Source organism: Sminthopsis crassicaudata, chromosome 2 (assembly GCF_048593235.1).
Source record: "Sminthopsis crassicaudata isolate SCR6 chromosome 2, ASM4859323v1, whole genome shotgun sequence".
NCBI classification, from domain to species: domain Eukaryota; kingdom Metazoa; phylum Chordata; class Mammalia; order Dasyuromorphia; family Dasyuridae; genus Sminthopsis; species Sminthopsis crassicaudata.
In genome coordinates this window covers 23,467,815-23,488,209 of record NC_133618.1, presented here as the reverse complement: position 1 = coordinate 23,488,209, position 20,395 = coordinate 23,467,815, and the positions used below count along the sequence as shown (strand labels likewise).

Here is a 20,395-nt window from a genome sequence, read left to right as displayed (position 1 = left end):
AAAAAAAAAAAAAAAAGATTGTGTAACTCCTGGCAAATCTCTCCATCTCTTATCCTATATTTCCCATTGAAATCACATTTACCAATTAGGAATATTTGTTTCCCATAATTCTTATTTTCCCCTTCTTCTTTTCTCCCTCTTTTCACTTAGTGATTTCATGATCTCCATGAATTCAATTCTTATCATTAGGCAGATAACTTCCAGATCTCTATATCTAACCCTAGTCTTTCCCCTTAGATCTCATCCTGAATCACCAAGTACTTTTTGGAGATTGCAAACGGGCTACTTCACAGACTTCTTAAACTCAACATGCCAAAAAGAGAATTCATTCTTTCCTCCCAAACTATTCCCAACTTTCCTATTACTTTCAATATTATCACCTTCTTCCCAGTCTCCCAGACATACAACCTCAGTTTAACCCTTGAAAACTCACTCCCTTTTTCCCTTCACATCCAATCCATCAAATCTTGTTATTTTCCCCCTTATATCATTTCCTCCTTCTTCTCCCACAGCCACCTGGCTCTCATCACCTCTCCTCCTGGACTATTATTAATCCCTCATAATTGTTCTCTATGCCTCCATTCTGAATTAATTTATTCATTCAGTGGCCAAAATGTTTTTTTCTGCAATATGGGCTGAACTACGTCATTCTTTTTCACTCCATTCAGTGAGTTCCACTGACTCCATATCATCTCTAGGAAGAAATATAATTTTTTTTTCATCTAAAACTTATCACAATCTGGCTCCTTCCTACCTTTTATTCTTTCTTCCTACATTTTCCTCTCTCCTACTGCCTTCTGAGATTTAGCTTCACAATTTAGCCAAGCTACTCTCATTGAAGTTTCTTGCTGTTCTTCCCAAAATACTTCATCTTCAGGTACCCAGTCTTCAAACCAATTGTCCCCTATGTGCAGAATTATCTGCCCCTCACTGCCCCCCTGTCTCTTAGCATCAATATTGAACTGAAAGCCCATCTTCTATGGAAGATCCTGCCTCTTCCTTCAGATACTAGCACCTTCCTCTCTGACCTGATTTTCCATGTATTTGGTATATGGGTTATATGTTATAAGGATCTAATGAGATAATAATTGGAAAATCCTTAGCACAGTGCCTGGCACACAGTAGGTGCTCAACAAATGTTGGTTTTCCTCATTTATTTTGTAAGTGTGTGTGTGTATATATAAGTGTGTGTGTGTGTGTGTGTGTGTGTGTGTGTGTGTGTGTGTGTGTATGTATGTGTAGCTATTTCCACTAAACCTTCTTCATTAGCATCTATGCCCAGTGAGGATTGTTTTTTTTTTTTTTGTTTGTTTGTTTGTTTGTTTTGTTTTGTTTTTGTTTTTTTGCCCTTTTCCACCTGAATTATTTAGCATAGTACCTGGCAGGACTTAGGTGATTAATAAATGCTTTCTGATTAACTGACTTTAGGAAATTTTCTAAGAGTCTAAGTTGCTAAACGAATCAATAAGCATCAGTATAAGCAGGCTCTTCATCTGGGAGTTCCCTACATTAAATCACAGGTCCTGTAGTCAGACTTTTCCCTTGTCTTACAGATTCCATTCCGCCTGCATTTCAATGGAGAGAAATAGTAGTTGATCTGCCATGATCACTGTAAAATAACATTTTGTGATCTCCCAGTCCAAGAAAAAGTCTAAACATTTCCCAAAGTAAAGAAAGACTCCTATCTTTGTCCTTTGTCCATTTCCCTTCTAGCCTGTGGTTCAGCGTGGGTGAATGGAAATCCTGGCTTGCCTTTAGCCATTGGCTGACCTCAAGCAAAGAACTTCCTGTCCCTGAAGCTCAGTTAATGAGGCAGTTTGTCTATAGAACTTTTGAAGGTTCCTGCTAGCCTGAGCTTTCTGTGACTTTTTATAGAAGATCTTGACAGCTAAGTTAATTCTCTCAGGATTTAAAGCCTTATAGCCTTCCCCATGCTACCTTTTTATAAGAGCCAATTTGGGGCAGTAAAAAGAAACTGACTCTTGGATTCAAAGGTCTCGGGTTCAAAATTTGGTTTTCTATTATTTACTATCCATGTTACCCTGAGTAAACCACAGAATCTCTCTGGGCCTCAGTTTCTCCAACTATAAATCAGGGAGGTTGATTCAAATGATCTACGAGATACCTTTCAACTCTAATATTCCATGAGTCTATGGAATGTGTGAGCCAGCAAGCATTTATTAAGGACTACTGTGTCCCAGATTGGCACGTCAGTGGAGCATGGAGTCAGGAAGACTTGTGTTCAAAGGTGGCCTTAGACATATCCTAGCTGGGTGACTCTGGGTAAGCCAGTTAACACTGTCTGCCTCAGTTTCCTCATCTGTAAAATGAGCTGGAGAAGGAAATGACAAACCACTCCATTATATTTGCCAAGAAGACCCTAAAACAGGTGATAAAAAAGAACATCACAAAGAGTCAGATATGCCTGAAATAAGCAATTAATTACAAATTGTTCTAGATTGTAAAGCATCAAAGATATAAGTAGAGTCAAAAATAAATAACTGCTGCCAGGGAGCCCTTAATATAATAGCAAAGACAACATGTATAATAAGAGAAATAGGATGAATTGGAAATGTTCAATTTTGGATCCATGCAAATACATTGGGACTTTAATCTTAACTTTTTCTTATTTTTTTTTTTAACACACTGATATGAATAGATTTTGATGATGGCCCTGAAGTCAATTCAGTCAGTGCTTTCATTAGGGCAGATTGTGATGATCTGTGAGAAATACTATTGGTAGAATAGCATTTAAGATGCAAATGTTCCCAAATGGGATTGCCTCATTAGCTAAGAACACAGTGTCTAGCATTTACCCATCTTTCATGGTAACATTTTAATGCTGAATACTAGAGGGGTAGGAGTGGATGCGTGGGAACTGACACTGCTCTCTCTTCACCTTAGAAAGATATTGTGATGCCTTTAGGAGAGAGCTGTGATTCTCCCAAGGCCATCCAGTAAGTACCTGACAAGTTAAAGAGATCTGTTCATGTAGGAGTGGGCTTTGTGCTCAGTCATCTCACAAAAGTTTTTCTGAGACAAGCTCGGTCAAGTGGAACATGGCTATCTCTGATCAGTCCCGGCTCTTCCTAGATTGCTAAGTCAAAGCATGCTCCGGCAGCTTGAGTAAAGTCTTAGGGGTGATTTCCCAGAAGAACTTTTGCAAGCCTCAAGCTACACAATAAGATTGTGTGTTTGAGAGAGAGAGAGATTAGAAAAAAAAATCCGTTAGAGAAACAACATGGTAATGTCTTGAGGCAACCTGTTCTAGTGGGAAGATCACTGAACTAAGAGTGAGGAAAATAGCCATTTGAGGTTCTAATCTAAAATAATACAAATTTTAAGTGGTAGAACAAGGACCAAACTGCGTATCAAAAACATTTTTCAAACACCTCATATTTGTTAGGACATGTGCTATATCAAGAGAAAGAGAGAAGAATAAAAAAGAAAGGAAGGAAGGAAAGAAAGAAAGAGAGAGAGAGAAAGAAAAAAGGAAAAAAGGAAGGAAGAAAATGAAGGAAGGAAGGAAGAGAAGAAAAGAGGAAGAAATAGATAAATGAAGAAAGAGAAAGAAAGAAAAAAGGGAGGGAGAAAATGAAGGAAAAAAAGGAAGGGAGGAAGGAAGGGAAAAAAAGAAATCAAAGAAGGAAGGAAGGAAGGAAAAAAGAAAGGAAAGAAGGAAGGAAGGAAGGAAAAAAGAAAGTCAAGAAGGAAGGAAGGAAGGAAGGAAGGAAAAAAGAAAGTCAAGAAGGAAGGAAGGAAGGAAGGAAGGAAGGAAGGAAGGAAGGAAGGAAGGAAGGAAGGAAGGAAGGAAGGAAGGAAGGAAGGAAGGAAGGAAGTAAAGGAAGGAAGGAACTCAGCAAGCTAACTTGATCTAATTATTAACCAGAGTTTTTTTCTGCATGTGTCATGGACCCTATTTGCCAGTGTGGTAAGTCTATTCTTAGAACAAATTTTATATATAAAGTGAAATATAGAAGATTACAAAGAAAACCAATTATATTGAATGCAGGATATAGGTATCAAAATATATTTTTAAAAAGTTCACAATCCCCAGGTTAAGAAGCACTTTATTTGACATGAAGACCTAGAGGAAAGTTAACTGTAGGATCAGAGATTTAGAGTTTGAAGAAATTTCCAAGGCTATTTAGGTTAGTGTTATTTTACAGATGAGGAGACTGAATTCAGATGAGTTAAGACATATCTAAGGTAACCCAGTCAGCATTTAAGTGCCTTCTGTGTCAAGGCACTGTGCTAAGTGCTAGGGACACAAAAAATGCAGATGATGTCCTCTGACTTTGAGAAATTCACTGTCTAATAATGAGATTATGTACAAACAACTATGAAGAAACAAACTTTATTGAGGATAATTAGGAAATAATCAGAAGAGGAGAGAAGGTGCTAGAAGATCTGGGCAGGCTTAAGATTGTGTCAGAAGTCAGATTTGAATCCTGGTTTCCTGACACTAGAAACAGCATTGTGATGAGAGAGTGCTCAGCAAGATCAAATGTAGCCCAGAAATCAATAGGATAGGTCTGAGAAAAGACCGTCTGCTTTGGCACTTGAGAGATTGATGAGAACTTGGAGAAAGCAGTTTCGGGTAAGTGATGAGGCTGGACACCCAACTCCAAGAGCCAGGAATGGGAGAAGAGGAGAGGATCTGGAAGCAGTGGGCAGAAATGGCATTTTCTAGGAGTTTGCTTGACAAGTCACAGCTCTCCGCACCAGAGCTGCCTCTTTTACAAAATGAGAGGGGGGTGGATACATGATCTCAGTGGATCTCCCAAGTCTATATTTTTTACAGCTGTGACTGTTTATATCTTAGACTTCAACCAAAGGGATCAATTAACAAAAGGATCAAAATACTCAACCACAAGAAGATTTCAATTGGTTTTCCTACAGGATCAAATTACAGGGAGTCCCATATATGGGATCTTATAACCAAATGAAGGGATTCCTAAAATTATGATTTATCAATAAATGTTTGATTTGTAGACCTACTTTATAGATCTCTATACTTGGCCTCATGTAAAAATTTCTTGGGAACATAGGGGTCATGAGTAGAAAAGGTTTAGGAATCCCTTAAATAGATCTAGATCTATATATTTCTGTCTATAAATAGCTATGACTCCACATTGTCTCCCCCAATAGCATGTGACCTCCCTGAGGGCAAGAAAGCGCTTCATTTTTATTTCCATAGTCCCAGCACAGTCCCTGGCACATTGTTCCATAGTGAGTGTTTATTCTTTGATTGACCTGCATGATCTATATGGATAGGAGAAGAGATGACCCAGCTAAGGAGCAGCATAAATAGGCTTCAGCCCCAAGTTTTCCTGCCTCACCACCCACTGCTCCATCCCCTCAGCCAAAGGAACAGGTGCAGAGCTGTATTCCTTCTCTACTTCTCATCTGAGAGGTAGGTCTCTCTGTTATACTTGAGTTCTGCTAATACCTTTCTCCTGATGAGTGGGAGGATAACTAGGACGTGTATTATGGTGTGGTTATTTATGTTGCTTTATTTCTCATGCTGTCTCCCCCACAATATCCCCCAGAAAGATGGGGGAGGCAGAGCCAAGTCCCCACAGTGAGGAAAAATGCACTTGCTTAACTTATAATGAACCAGCTCTCTGGAAAGCTAACTTCCTCCCCAGGTGCCCATTGCTAATAAAAATAAACAAATAATAAAATAAAGTGAGGACTGCACCATATCTGGTGAAGAGGTCTATGATAGCTTTCAGGATTTTGGCATTATTTCTCCTCTTCCCCTATCATTACATTATCTTACCAGCATGTGCATGTGCATGTATATAAGACTGTCTGTGTATATGAATGTATGTTTCAAAATTTCAGAAGAAGAATGCTGTAGGTACGGGACTAAAACTACTTGAGAACTTGTACTTCTCCGACATATAGAACTTTCCCTTCTTCCTGGAATCTCTTGATATCTTAGCCATTCTACTATACTCTAAAGGCTTTTTAAGCTCAGGGTACCTATGAAAGTGATCATTTTATTTTTATGCCTTAGTCTTCATGTAACAGGTACTCAACCCATTTTCCCTACCTTAGCATCTGTAAAGGGCTAGGACTGAGCAAATGCACTTGGATAATGGAGCATGTGAGAATAATTGCCAATTGGACAATTCTCTATTAACATGTTTGAAGGATGAACCTCTGTGCTGGTCTGATTGGTGGGACAAAGAAGGGGAAGTGACATGAGTGGATGGAGTAGGAATAGGAGATCAATTCATTCTCCTGGCAGTGGAGAGAGAGGAAGGAGGTGTGGAGATTGCTAGATCTAATCCCCTGACCGAGAACACAAAAGACCAAGAACACAAAAGACCAAGAATAAAGACTTTTAATTATCTTGACGCCGGCTGATTTTTAAGAGATCCAGGGTCCCAACAACCATCCATTGTTTTCTTTCTCACACTCAACAATCTGGCCATACTGGACTTCTCTCTGATCCTCCAACTTTAAATTCCACCTTTTGTCTTTGCGCTCATTAACTGGTCCACCCCATCAGGCCTGGAAAGCCTACTTTAGTCTACTCAGGTCCCTCTGCTCCTTCAAGACCCAACTCAAGCACCATGAAACTTTTCTGATCTCTCCAAGAGCTTGGGATCTCTTCTCCCATGAAATTGGTGGGGATGGATAACAACAATGAGGAAGTTGATGAGGGTGAAAAGATTTGTGTAAGACTTTAAGATTTGCATAGAGTGCTTTGCATGTTAATTAATTTGATGGATATAACAACCTTATGAATTAGATACTGCTCTTATCTTCATTTTGCTGATGAAGAGACTCAGGTATTCTATTTTTCCTCTGATCTATAACTATTTCTTGACACTGAACAAATAATATGACTTTTGGTTTCCTAGGAAACCCTCTATGTTTATTAATTACAATGAAAGAAGCTGATACACATTGATAAAGGGAATTTCTCTATATAAATGAAATCATACTGTGAGTCCCTATTTCTTCCCTTCTTGTGTTTGAATGCTTGACATATTTAGTCTATGTATGCTTATGTATGTATTTGTCATTTTTTGAGCTTACAAGGATTTTTTCATTTAAAAAGAAAATTGTTTTAACTCCTAGCACAGTGCTTAGTATTCAGTAGATGATTAATAAATGCTTCTTGACTAATTAATTGCTTGATTGAATAAGGGATGTCTTTTTTTCAAATTCCTTAACTCTTAACACAGTGTTTAGTATGCAATAGATGGTTAATAAATGCTTGTTGACGAATTAATTGCTTGATTGAAGAAGGGATGTCTTTTTTTTTTTTTTAATTCCTTAACTCTTAACACAGTGCTTAGTAGGCAGTAGATGATTAATAAATGCTTGTTGACTAATTAATTGCTTTATTGAACAAGGGGTGCCTTTTTTTTTTTAATTCCTTAACTCTTAACACAGTGCTTAGTAGGCAGTCGATGATTAATAAATGCTTGTTGATTAATTAATTGCTTGATGGACCAAAGAATATCTTAGAAGGTTGCCTGAGGGCATAGAAAGGATTATTACTTGTTCATTGCCACAAAGTCATCATGTGTCAGATTTGGGGATTTGAATGTAGCTCTTCCTGGCCCTAAAGCCAGCTCTCTATGTGAAGCTTCCTTTTTACATTTTCCCCAAGAAAATCACTCAATAGGAAAATTGCATTACATGAAAATATCTCTAAAAATTAAGAATTCCACATGGAATACCTTGTCTAGACTCTGTGGTTTAGCCTTAAAATAAAGGCATAATTGGACTCTTACTTCACTGTGACCTCTGCCATCCCCACGTTTTCCCTGTTGCTTATTTTTTGTGAACTCTACTACTAAACTGAACATAAATGAAAGGGTAGGAAATCTGCTCCCATTTCTTTTCTGAGCAATTTCAGGCGTATCTAGGGAAGAGATTATACGCAAATGGTGAATTAGCCCTCCTACATACTGATTTTTATATCACAGAAGAAGTAAAGGTTGAGTACGTTTAAATAATAATAATATATAATCATCCTTCTCACTCCTAATCCATAAAATATAATTTTATAAATCTTCACAGCTTGGGCCTGTAGTTAGAGAATCAGACTCATGTCTTTGATCAAGGGCATGTGTCTAGTCATAAAGCTCATTGACAGCTGGATAACAGAGGGAATCAGTAAGTTTGGACTTGTTTATTTAAGTTTTAGGTCTTTGGAAATGCAGCACTCTGCTTGTTTGTTCTCAGGTGTTTTCACCTGGTTTTTAATGAAGACAGTTAATTGTTATTGCTTTTATATAATGGGACATTTTGACCTTAACCATCCTGACTTTCTCCATCCTCCTCTCTTTGAAACAATTATATGTGGTTCACTACAAGAATGGACAAAGGGGTGTCAGAGGCAGCTGAGGGGTTCATGCTTCACTGAATGCTGTGCATGAAGTTGAGAAGATCCAGGCTCAAATTTAGCTTTAGTTATTTATAGTAATTGAATAACTTTGGGCAAGTCACTTCACTTTTGTCTGCCTCAGTTTCCCTAAATAAAAATGGAGATAACTCTCAGGGATGTTCTGAGGAAGGTAATATTTGTAAAGCACTTGGCACAAATACTGATACATAGTAGTTGCTTAATAAATACTTGCTTCCGGTCTCCCCAATCTATTGGTTCCAACTTTGGAATGCGACTTGGCCCAGTTGGTGATGGTTTATAATCACAAAAATATCTATTTCTGTTCTGATTTGCTATCATATTACACTGATATCACATATCACACATTTGCTAATAATTCCATCTAATTCAATTTAAGAAGCATTTATTAGATGATTATTTTGTATAAGGCACTGTATGAAGGGAATAGAGATCTATAAATAAACAATGAAATACGATTCCCAAGAATCATAGATTTTCAGCTAGAAAGGGTCTTAGAGATGATTTAGATCACAGGTATCAAATGCATTGACCCTGCCCATAAAATTCAGAATGTGACAAGGAGTCAGATAAAATTAGCAAAGGTTTAATAAAACAAATGAGATAACAGGAATAATGCTAATCTGTAGTTTTCTATGTCAATGTTCAGCCTTCAAGGTTTTGTTTCTATTTGAGTTTGGCCATGAATCAGTCAAAAAACATTCTGTTGATAATGCAGATATTGTGTTAAATTCTGAGGTTATAAAAAAAAGGTTCATTCCAACTCTAGATTTACAAATAAGGAACCTGAGGCCCAGAGAGGTTAACTTACCCTTTGTCACAAAGGCAGCATGTACTAGACTCCATGTTCTCCTATATCAGAGACAACATTATACTTTATATTCCTTAGGAACCAACAAAATCCAAATAAGTAAATGCAGAATAAATTTAAAAATAATATATATATACATATATATATATATATATATGTAATATGCATACATACACACATATACATACATATAGATAGGTACATATACATATATTTTTGCAGGGGGGCACACTAAACTTGGAGGGTTAGGTCACATTAGGAGGTGATAGTTGAGCTCAGTATTAAAGGCACCTGGAGATTTATGGTGGCCAATAAGGAGTCATAGAGATGTGTGATGGAAAGCCCCATACAAGGAATTGTAAAGAGGCCTGGGTGACTAGAGTATAAAGTTTCTTAATAATATTTTATTTTTCTAAATACATGTAAAGAGAGTTTTCAACATTCATTTGTTTTTGTTTTTTGTTTTTTGTTTTTCTTATTATAGCTTTTTATTTACAAGATTTGTGCATGGGTGATTTTTCAGCATTGACAATTGCAAAACCTTTTTCAACCTTCATTTGTGTAAAACTTTGCATTCCAAATTTTTCTCTGTCTCTCCCTTCTCTAAGACACCAAGTAATGTGATCTAGGTTAAATATGTGTAATCCTTTAAAACATAATTACATATTTGTCAAATTGTGCAGAAAATTCAGCCCAAAAGGGGAAAAACAAACAAAAAAGGTAAAAATACTATGTTTTGGTCCATATTCAATGGAGTATAGAATTTGTAAGGGAGATCAATTAAGTAGGAGCCTGCAAGGTGATTCTGGAGTCAGACCACAAGGTCTGTCATACATAGAGATTTATATTTGATCTTAGAGGTACTAGAGAGCAGATGAAGTTTACTGAGCAGGGCAGTAATACAGTCACTATCAAATTTACCCTAAATATAGACTGTTGTTGGTGTTCAGTCATTGGATTGTTGCCAATTCTATATGATTCCTTGGCTTTTGTTCATGGGGTTTTCTTTGAAAAGATACCACAGTGGTTACCTATTTACATCTCCATTTTACATAAGAACTGAGGCAACAGGGGTTAAGTGACTTGCCCAGGATGACACATCTAAAAAGTGGTAGAGGTTGAATTTGACCTCAGATTTTCCTGACTCTAGACCCCATATTCTATCCATGACATTAGCTTAAATGCAGCCTTAGCAGATTACAATGCTAAAATTCCTTTCAGACCTAATAAAGGAATGTAGTGTGTGTGTGTGTGTGTGTGTGTGTGTGTGTGTTAGCTGAAGCCTTCTTATCTGGGGAATGGTACAAGGCTAATGGGAAATACTCTCATGCCTGAACAAACTGCTTTATACAATTCAAGAACTTTGTGTATTTTTCCCTATGAAGAAACATGCGCTTCTCACATGATTTCCTGCAGAGGAATAAAAGAAAGTGGCAGGTGTTTACACAGAGTCTGGGACTGTGACCAAAATATCCACAAAAGAAAACAAATGAAAGAAAACAAAACAAAACAGAAACTCACCCTATTTGTTGAGAAAGGGCAAAATTAGTGTGCAAAGCTTCTGGAGAAATACCAGCATCTGAACCAAAGGGGGCAACCCTGCTGCATAGGGACTAGGACAGGAGATCAGTTCCATTAACCATAATGGAACTGATATAAAACTATGTTCCGATGAAGAAGCTTCTCGGAGTCACAGAATATCTGATCCGGATCAGAACTTAGAAATGATTGTGGCAGAGAAGAAAAATATACTGTACCTGTCAGAGTAATAATACTATTTATAATATACATCTAGCATTTATTTAATTTTTTAAAAATATAGTTTGCAAGGGACTCTACAGTTATCTTATTTTATCTTCACAATTGCCCTAACTGGTAGCTGCTAATATAATCCCTATTCTAGAGATGAGAAAACTGAGACCAACAGGATTAGTGGTAATATGGGTAATGTCAAGCCATATTTGGACTCAGCTCTGTATAGCTAGGTGGCTCAGTGGATAGAAAGCGCCAGGAAGAACTGGCTTCAAATTTGAACTTGGACAAATCACTTTACTTTGTTTGCCTTAGTTTCCTTTTCTGTAAAATGAGCTGCAGAAGGAAATGGCACTCTAGTATCTTTGCCAAGAAAATCCCAAATAGGATCAGAAAAAATAAAATAATCCTGACCACATCCCTAAATCTCTGGGTGCTCTAGCCCAAGGCTTCTTAAACTTTTATTCCACTCGTGACCCATTTTTGCCTGAGGAATTTTTATGTGACCCTGGGTATATAGATGTATAAAATAAGTATACAAATCAAACATTTAATGATAAGAAATCATAATTTTGAGAGCCCCACATTTGTTACAAGACCCCATTTGGGATAGTGAACCACAGTTTAAGAAACTGGGTTGTAGGCCATTCTCTCAAAACAAACTAGAGATTGCAGGGAAAGGTACCTACTTGCCTCAATAAAGGATGTGTCCTTATCCAGATATATATATATATATACACACACACACACACATATATATATGTATATATATATATATTTTTCTATCAATAAAAAAAAAAAACAAAACAGATCACCTCTTTATCTAATTCCTTTCCCTAAGGCTAACACTGATAAAAAAGTTTAGGATTTATGAAGATTATCACTAATTATTCACTTCTTCCAACTAGCACAATGGATAATGCTTACATTGATGTCACCTTATACTGTCACTGTAGATATGACCATTCCCTTTTTTACAGATGGAGAAATTAACGTTCTAGGGTTAAAATACTGTGTTCATGGACATAGATCCGAGTCTCTCTTGAGGTCCAATCCACCACTTTAAACTTATACTGTTTCCTTGACAAGACACCAAGTTTTAGATAGGTCAGGGGACTTCTCTAAAGTCACACAGAGATTAATGGCAAACTAAGACTGGAAATGATTTATAATTTTCTTCCAATTTGCTAGTCTTGCAACTATCTTCAGTTTATTTTCCAATTCCTGTGTAAATTTTACGTGTAAAAGTTGTGCTATGACCATTCCCCATAGAATATAAACTCCTTGAGGATCCCTTTTTTCTTCTTTTTGGTTTCACTACATTTAACAAAGTGCCTGGGACATAGAAGATAGTCTATAAACGCTCGGCTTGATTCTTATAGGCAAATGCAAACCAAGCTTTTACTTAATAGTTTTCCCCAAAAGGCAATAAGAATATAACTCAAGGAGACTGAGTCTTGAAATAAATTATTTATCACTCTATCCTCAGTATCTGTAACAGGTTTCTGAATTTTTTTCCTTTAATAAAGCTACCAACTGTTCTTCATGTAGAGACTTCCAAGGCAGGCAGAAGGATGTTATTCTCTGTTCATTGGTGGAGGTTGGAAAGGTGATAGTCTAATAAATCTCAGCGAGCATGAAAAGCCCTTCACAGATTGGTATGTGTGGACTCCTTCACAGAAAATAACTCAGAGAGACTGAGATGGTTAGCAAATGCCTTAGACAGGTCCCGCTTGTCTTCCACTATAAGTAACGAATCATTCAAGCATCTTATTGTAGAGGGGAATTAGAGTTAACTTTTAGGGATCATTATGAAAAGGAATCAGTAACTGATGGCTTACCTTCAGACCCCTTTATTTGTAATGAATCATTTGTTTGGTTGCTTATTTTCCCATTCTCTTCAATGACTATTTTTCTTCTCTTCTATGTTCCTGATGAAGCTTATTTTGGTTCCTCTGATAATCATAGAATATTTTTTTTTCCTTTTCCCCTCCTGTTTACCTGTGCCTTTATGCATCTGATATTAACTTCATGCAACATTCTAATTGAAAGGGAAAGAGCTGCAATTTTAATTACTTTCCGTAATAGATATGACAATAAACAGGCCCGATTCACGGCTATTACACAAGCAGCAGAGCTATTATATCACTGCTGGTGACACTAGCAAAGCTGTTGCCTTGAAATAATATCCGACTGTAGTTAACAGACTGCAATTACAGTCATCGCTCAAGTCCCCATAGGAGCAGGAGATAGGGAGAGCAAGCTAACCACTGACTGTTCATTACTTCAGCTGTGGTTTCAATTCCCTTCCTGGACAAAGCTCCTAACAAGTAGCAGAATAGATTGGGTTTGAGTTCTGTCTCATTTTCTATAGTGTATTGAGTAGTTCAATGGCCACAAGTTGGGCAGGAGTAGAGAGAGGGAAAGTAAGGGAGTAACCCACAAATTGGACATCCCTCCTGTGGAGGCTCAAATTTTTCTGCAAGAGAGAGATTCTACTTTAAGGGAAAAAATGATTAGTGCTGTGAACTCCTTAGTTGTTTGGTTATAGCTTCCTGGCATCCTTAACCATCTGGGATGTCACCAAAGCCAGGGACGGTTTTTAAACCAGAAGCATTAGGTGGTGATCATTTAGGAACATCCTTGCAAAATTCAAGAACTAGAGACTGTGCTTGATGGGATGATGGTCAGTTCACCAATCAGAAAGAAAAAAGTACAATGATCAGTAGAGCTAAGAGTTTCAGTGTAAAGTCTGGGAAAATAGCACGGTAGGGAAATGGACCAATGAGATAAATGAGGTAGGAAAAGGAAAAAAAAATGAGAATATAGAGGGGAAAACTAAGTAGTGGAAAGAAATAAGAAAGAATAAATGGAGTGGTGAGATGGAGTACCCAGCTACAACCAGAAATAAGATCCACTAATTTCTTATATACAGATAACTAGGAAGGAATAATGATATAGTAGATAGAACCCAAGCTTTAATGTTTGAGGGGCCTGGGTTCAAATTTCTCTTCACATTTTTTTCTATTATTGTAATGTGGGGCAAATAACCCAATTTTTCTTCTTATTTTATAAGAATAAGTGTGTTCAAACTAAAAGGGAATAAAGTCCTTCCAGCTAATATTTTGATGACAATTGATCTTTGAACAGCCCATAGTATATCTACAGTCATATGCCTTTTAGAAACTCCTGAGACCCTTCATCCTAAATGGAAATAATTTACATTCCTAATGAAGACCCTAGATTATTAGACATTTCATAAATAAATAACTCTGAGCCATATTTAACAAGATGGAAAAATATTAACATATTTCATAAAAGATTTATGGAGAGAATACTTAAAGTATGTGTATTGTAGCAGAAAAAGTTACTTTGGTTATATGAGAAATTCAGTTATATGGATTAACAAATACAATTCAACATACATATAAGGAACTATTATGGATCAGATACTGTTCCTAGCTCCTGGTGATACAAAGACAAAAACAGCATGAGAGACTTATCAAATGTTTTGCAAAAATCTACATAAATAATATCTTGAGTGTTTTCCCAATTTAGCAGCTTAGTAAGGCCATCACAAATAGAAATTAAGTTACATAGATATGCTCTGTTTCTGATGACAGTGTTGGCTCTCAATGATTCTTATTTCCTTTTATACATGTTCGCCAACAACTTATTAATAATGTGTTATTGATCATATTATTAATTGGCCTGGTTAGATTTGATGAACTAGTTTTTTTCCTTTCTCTTTTATATTTGAAGGGAATGGCTGACACAAAGATAGGAGCATTATGATGGGAATTAGAAGTGATATTGAAAAGAATCAATACTTTTCAAAAAACATATAATCCATTTTAGAACTTTGCCATGAATAAGCTTTTGTATCATTGATGTACCCTTTGAAAATACCATTTTCTTTCCATTGTTGAAAATTATTACATCCATCCTCTGTGTTTCCGTCAATCTTTGAAAGTTCATTGATTAAAGCTTAGACATCCCATCTGCCAATTCTTTAAGTACCCAGGGATGGAGGAAATCTGGGCCTGGTGAGCTCATGAAAGGACTGCCAGGTGATTTCTTACTTTTCTTTAGCATTGACTCTTGTTTAGTCATTTGCTATTATGTTGAACTCTGCATAACCCCATTTATGGTTTTCTTGGCAAAGGTATTGGAATAGTTTTTCATTTCTTTTTCTAATCATTTGAAGATAAGGAAACTGAGGCAAAAATGGCAAGTGACTTGTTCAGGATCACAGAGTAAGTATTTAAAGTCAGATTTGAACTTATAAAGAGGAGTCTGATTGACTCCAGGCCCATTTTTCTATCCACTTGTGTCACTTAGCTACCCATATTGACTCTTTATTAGTCTCCCCCATTTTCCTTTCCAATCCAAAAGCTAATTCTCTTTGGTATAGAAAACAGAAACAATATAAAAATTCTGAGCAGTTCTCCCTTTGTCCCATTCTCACTTCAGCTTATTCTAGCATTTCTTAGCATTAGATAAATATTTTATAGGATCCCAGATTGAGAACTTTAATCCAACTCCTTCATTTATCAGATAAAGAAACTGAGGCACAGAAGAGAGATATTACTTTCCCTGCCCTTCCCTGACTCTACCCAAGAAAAACTTCTGGGTTTCTGCCCTACCACTCAAACTCCTCAAATCAATTGGGCTTAATTGGCAAATTTCCTAATTAAATATCCATCGGGAATGCCAAATTAAATAATTATAAAGTAAGAACTGCAAGGGACATCATATTACATCATGGCCACACTTCTCATTTTTTAGATGAAGAAACTCAGATTTACTAAGTGATTTGCCAAAGACTCCACAGAGAATGTGTCAAAGACAGGATTTGAACTCAAATCCTCCAAATATGTCAGTAAACCACAAATTCCCCCCTAATCAGTACCAAATGGAATTGGCTATTCCTCATGTTGACATGTATTAGACCCATTATCAACTAACCCATCAAATACTAAATGCTAAGCACTTAGCTAAGCCATGGAGAGAGACAAAAATAAATGGTATCTGACCTCAATAAACTTTTACTGACTTGAGAAATCTATTTGTATTTTTGAGAGACACATATACATATACACATATGTATATTTGTATGTTTATCTATAATCTATCTATATATCCAATATAACCTATATGAGAGACATACATAATTGTATAAGGGATAAGTAGCACTAATTTTGATAGCGTATATCCTAAAATTGGAATGAAAGAGAGAAAATGACCATGGCCCTTCCACAAGATGGCATACAAATTCTTGAACTGTTCCTTACTAAAAGGAGAGAGATAGAATTAAAAACTGGGTAGTTAAGGGTGTTGGGTCAGGGGAGAGATGTTATATAAAGACTCCCCATTGAGCAAAGCAGAGCAAAGGAATCAAGATAGAAGATTGAATGTCATGTGATGAATAGCAAAAAGGCCAGTTTGGCTGGCAAGAGTGTAATGTATATATTAATAATGTATAATGAAAAATAATGTATAATGAGAATGGACATGTAGCGTTAAGAGTTCTCAGGGCCTGGCGTTATTTTCATAAAGCAATATATTACTTGATTTGAAAAGTAATGAAGTGTAAAGGTCAAAGACTATCTGATCCCACTCTTTGTTCATTTTGGATGGAGCTAGAGAAATGGTCCTTTGACTCCCAAATGATTAAGGATGTACAGTGGGAAAAAGAGTAGTCATTAGAACCTGAGTTCTAATTTTGCCTCTAATACTGACTGAAAATTGCTTAACTTCCCCAAGCCTCATTTTTTTAATATCTAAAATGGGTTAATCATAGCACTCATTTCACATGATTTTTGTAAAACACTTTATAAACTTTGTTGTTGTTCTGTAGTGCTGAGTTTTCATGATCCCATTTAGGGTTTTCTTGGTAGAGGTACTAGAATGGTTTGTCATCTCTTTTTCCAGTTCATTTGACAGATGAGAAAATAGAGATAAATAGGGTTAAATGGCTTGTCCAAAGTCACATAGTAAATATCTGAGATCAGATTTAAACAAAGATCTTCCTAATTCTAGGCTCAGTGCTCTATCCACTGTTACCTTGCTATCTTCTAAACACTTTATACCATATGTAAATATTAATTCTTATATGAAGAATGGAATTTCCTAATGATTTTATAAGTTTGAATTACTGTAAGATTTTTTTTCCAATTCTTTACTGTTTAGTCTTTTAGAAGTTAATTATAATTATAAGCAATGGATTTTTATTTTGCTGGCTGCCAATTGTATTCTGTGTTATATCTATCATTAGGATGCAAGCTTCTTGAGGGCAAAGATTTTCTTATCTATGTATTTTTATCCCTAGCACTCATACTGCTTGTCACATAGTATTTAATAAAGACTTTTCATTCATTCACTCACACTTTCTTTCATTCATTCCAGATTCACACAATAAGTAATCTCCTTGCAAAGTGTTGGCTTTTTGAATCAACGATATCTACCAACATTTTGGTTGTTCTTGATCCTTAAAAACCAAACTAAACCAATAACCAGCTTCCTTACCATCATCTTGACCTGTTGTCCTTTTTTCCAGTTTTATTTGCCAACCAAAAATAGCAAAGAGTATTGTATGCCCACCATCTCATTAATTCCTCTAGGCTATGATAACTTACCTTTTCAAACTTTGTAAAGTCTGTGCCTGACCATGTAAACCCTCTTCAAAAATTTCAGTGACACTTATTGTTTGTGATGATAAACTACAGATCAGTAAGGCCATCTGATGAGGATCTTCACAATCAGACGGTTAAAGTCTACCTCTCCAGTCTGATTTCATAACACCCGGCTCCTTTCATCTAAAGTTCCAACCAAGCTTAATAACTTTGTTTTTACAACTGCACATTCCAGCTCCTGCCCTGTGGGTTAACATTAACTATCTTCCACTCCAGTTGTGAAATCATTCCTTCAAAACTTAGTACCTCTGTGACTTTTGACAATCCCTTTCCCCTTCTGGACTTTCCCTCATCTTTAATTTTAGAAGATAGGGAATAGAATACTTCAGACGGTTTTCTAAATTTTGACCAATAATCTTATGATTGTACAATCCTATTCTTGCAATAAACTCCCTCTTCATCTCTGTCTCTTGGAATATTTAGATCCATTCAAGGTTCATCTCAGCAGCCACGCCCTGTAGAATGTCTTCCAGGATTTTCTCAAGTGACAGATTAGATTGGAAGTACTTTGAGTTCTCATTTATGCATTTTTATACCCTTACTTATGTGTACTTATCTTACAGAAAAGAGGCTATTTTCTGTTCTGTTTTATATCCTCAGGGCCTAGCAAACAATAGTTGTCTAATAAATGCTTGTTGAATGGAATTGAACCAAAGATTTTGCCAAGTTGATATGAGCATGGCCATTGGTTTGTAACTCCACTTCAGCAATATGTGTGTGTGGGTAATCATGTATGTATATGTGTGGTTTTTTTTGTGTATGTTTTTGCTGGAAGTCCTAATGAATTCATCAAACACCCAAAATGTGCTATAGCTCCATTCACCATGTTTGGGGAATGCCTGTGTATATTTGTTTCATTGTGGTAATTACTTTTTAATTAGGGCATCTACTGGCCATTGGGCAGGTGATTAGTCACTTTAACTATGGCTGGCAGCAACTGCTGCTGAGTTTGACTCCTGTGGGATATGGAGGGATTATTACTATAGTGGATATTATGATTATTATTCAGACACCAAGCTGCCTACTTTGGTTCTCTCTGGCACAGCACAGCTGAGAGCTAGGTATGGACAGAATATCTCAGTCCAACCCCATTCTGTACAATGAGCACAATGGTTGTTGTGGGGCTCCCTGGTAGCAGGCTCTTTTCAAAGTCGCACTGTTATAGTTCCCATTATTTTCCAAACAGAAGGCTATCAGGCATATTATCTTGCCTGTTGTATTTCTAAATTATCCTACCAATATTGAAAAATTACCTTCTTTCTTTGATACACATTATCTCTTCCTTTTCAGCCAATCAGCCAAGGTTTATTGAACTGCTACTTTGTAGGATTATCTGTCTGAGGCTATTTGAGTCATGTAATGCTTACTAGGACCATGTCCATTTGCCGAAGATAAACCATTGCCATACATGGAGAAGGCTGAGAAGCCATCAACTATCATATTATTGGAATCCCAAATTGTACAAAAATGAGAATGTCCATTGAGAATGTCACTCATAAAAATAAGCATCTTTCCCTTACATGGATGAACAAGGATTAGATTTTGAGTTGGACACTTTGTGCTCGTTTCCTACAAACTTCATCTGCCTAATTTTATTGGATTGATAATCAAACCAACATTTCCTTTTCTAGGAAGAAAATGACAATTTTGCTCTTCTATTTCTCTGTTCAGTATCTCAGTGATTAGGCTAAAAGTTTTCCTCATACCTAGTTTGGCAAGCCTTATCCTCTAAACATCCCTATCCCTTTCTTTCCTGCATTTTCAATGTGTCATCTGTAACTGTCATTTAATCATTTAACAAGTTGCTCTTTATTTTAGATTTCTATCTCCCTCTTGACCTTGTATATACTTTCCATATTTTTATTCTGTGTATATGTATGTGTGTGTGTTGTAAAGAATGTGATATAGGAGTGTTTTTTTTTTTTTTTAAATAAATTAGACATTTCTTGAGTTGAGAGGCTTGAACCCCCAGGACTTGACAACAGTGCTTGGTACACAGTAGGCACTTAGTGCTTGTTGAATTAAGTTGAAAGATATTTATGATTTACTTGAAAGGAAAAAAAAAAAAAACGTCACACAAAGTAAAAAAAAAAAACCATAAAAAATTGACAATAGAAAAAATTTTCTTTGATACAACAAGGAGTTTAAAAAAAACAACAAAACATTGGCTAGCTAATTGTTAAGTAAGTAGTACAAGAAATAGAGCAGGATTTTCCTAATTGGAAAACTTACAATAAATTTTTGGAAATTTAAATTGCTATATAAAGATATGAATAAGGCTGTGGAGAAAGGATGGATCTAATATTTTTATTGAAGATTTTTATTTTTCAAAACATATGCATGGATAATTCTTCAACATTACCCCTTGAAAAACCTTTTGCTTCAATTTTCCTTCTCTTCCCCAATGCCATTCCCTAGATGGCAAATAGTCCAATATATGTTAAACATGGTAAAATATATATGTTAAATTTGATATATGCATATATATTTATACAATTATTGTGCTACACAAGAAAAATCAAATCAAGCCAGTAAAAAAAAAAAAAAAAAAGAAAAAGAAAATGTAAGCAAAACAACAATAAAAAGAGTGAAAATATTATGTTGTAAACCACATTCAGTTCATATAGTCCTCTCTCTGGGTGTATGTGACTCTTTACATCACTGAACAATTGGAAGTGGTTTTTATCATCTCATTATTGAAGAGAGCCATGTGGATGGATCTAATATTAAGAAGAATCTTGG

The 20,395-nt window shown here is 36.1% G+C and overlaps 1 protein-coding gene and 1 non-coding gene across 2 annotated transcripts in view; both read left to right on the top strand.

The window, feature by feature from the left end:
• Positions 1-20,395, top strand: part of CTNNA2 (catenin alpha 2) — a 1,514,496-nt gene that overhangs the window by 667,686 nt on the left and 826,415 nt on the right.
• Positions 16,151-16,256, top strand: LOC141559212 (U6 spliceosomal RNA). Its single transcript, XR_012487282.1, has one exon. It is a non-coding gene; the product is annotated as a U6 spliceosomal RNA (small nuclear RNA).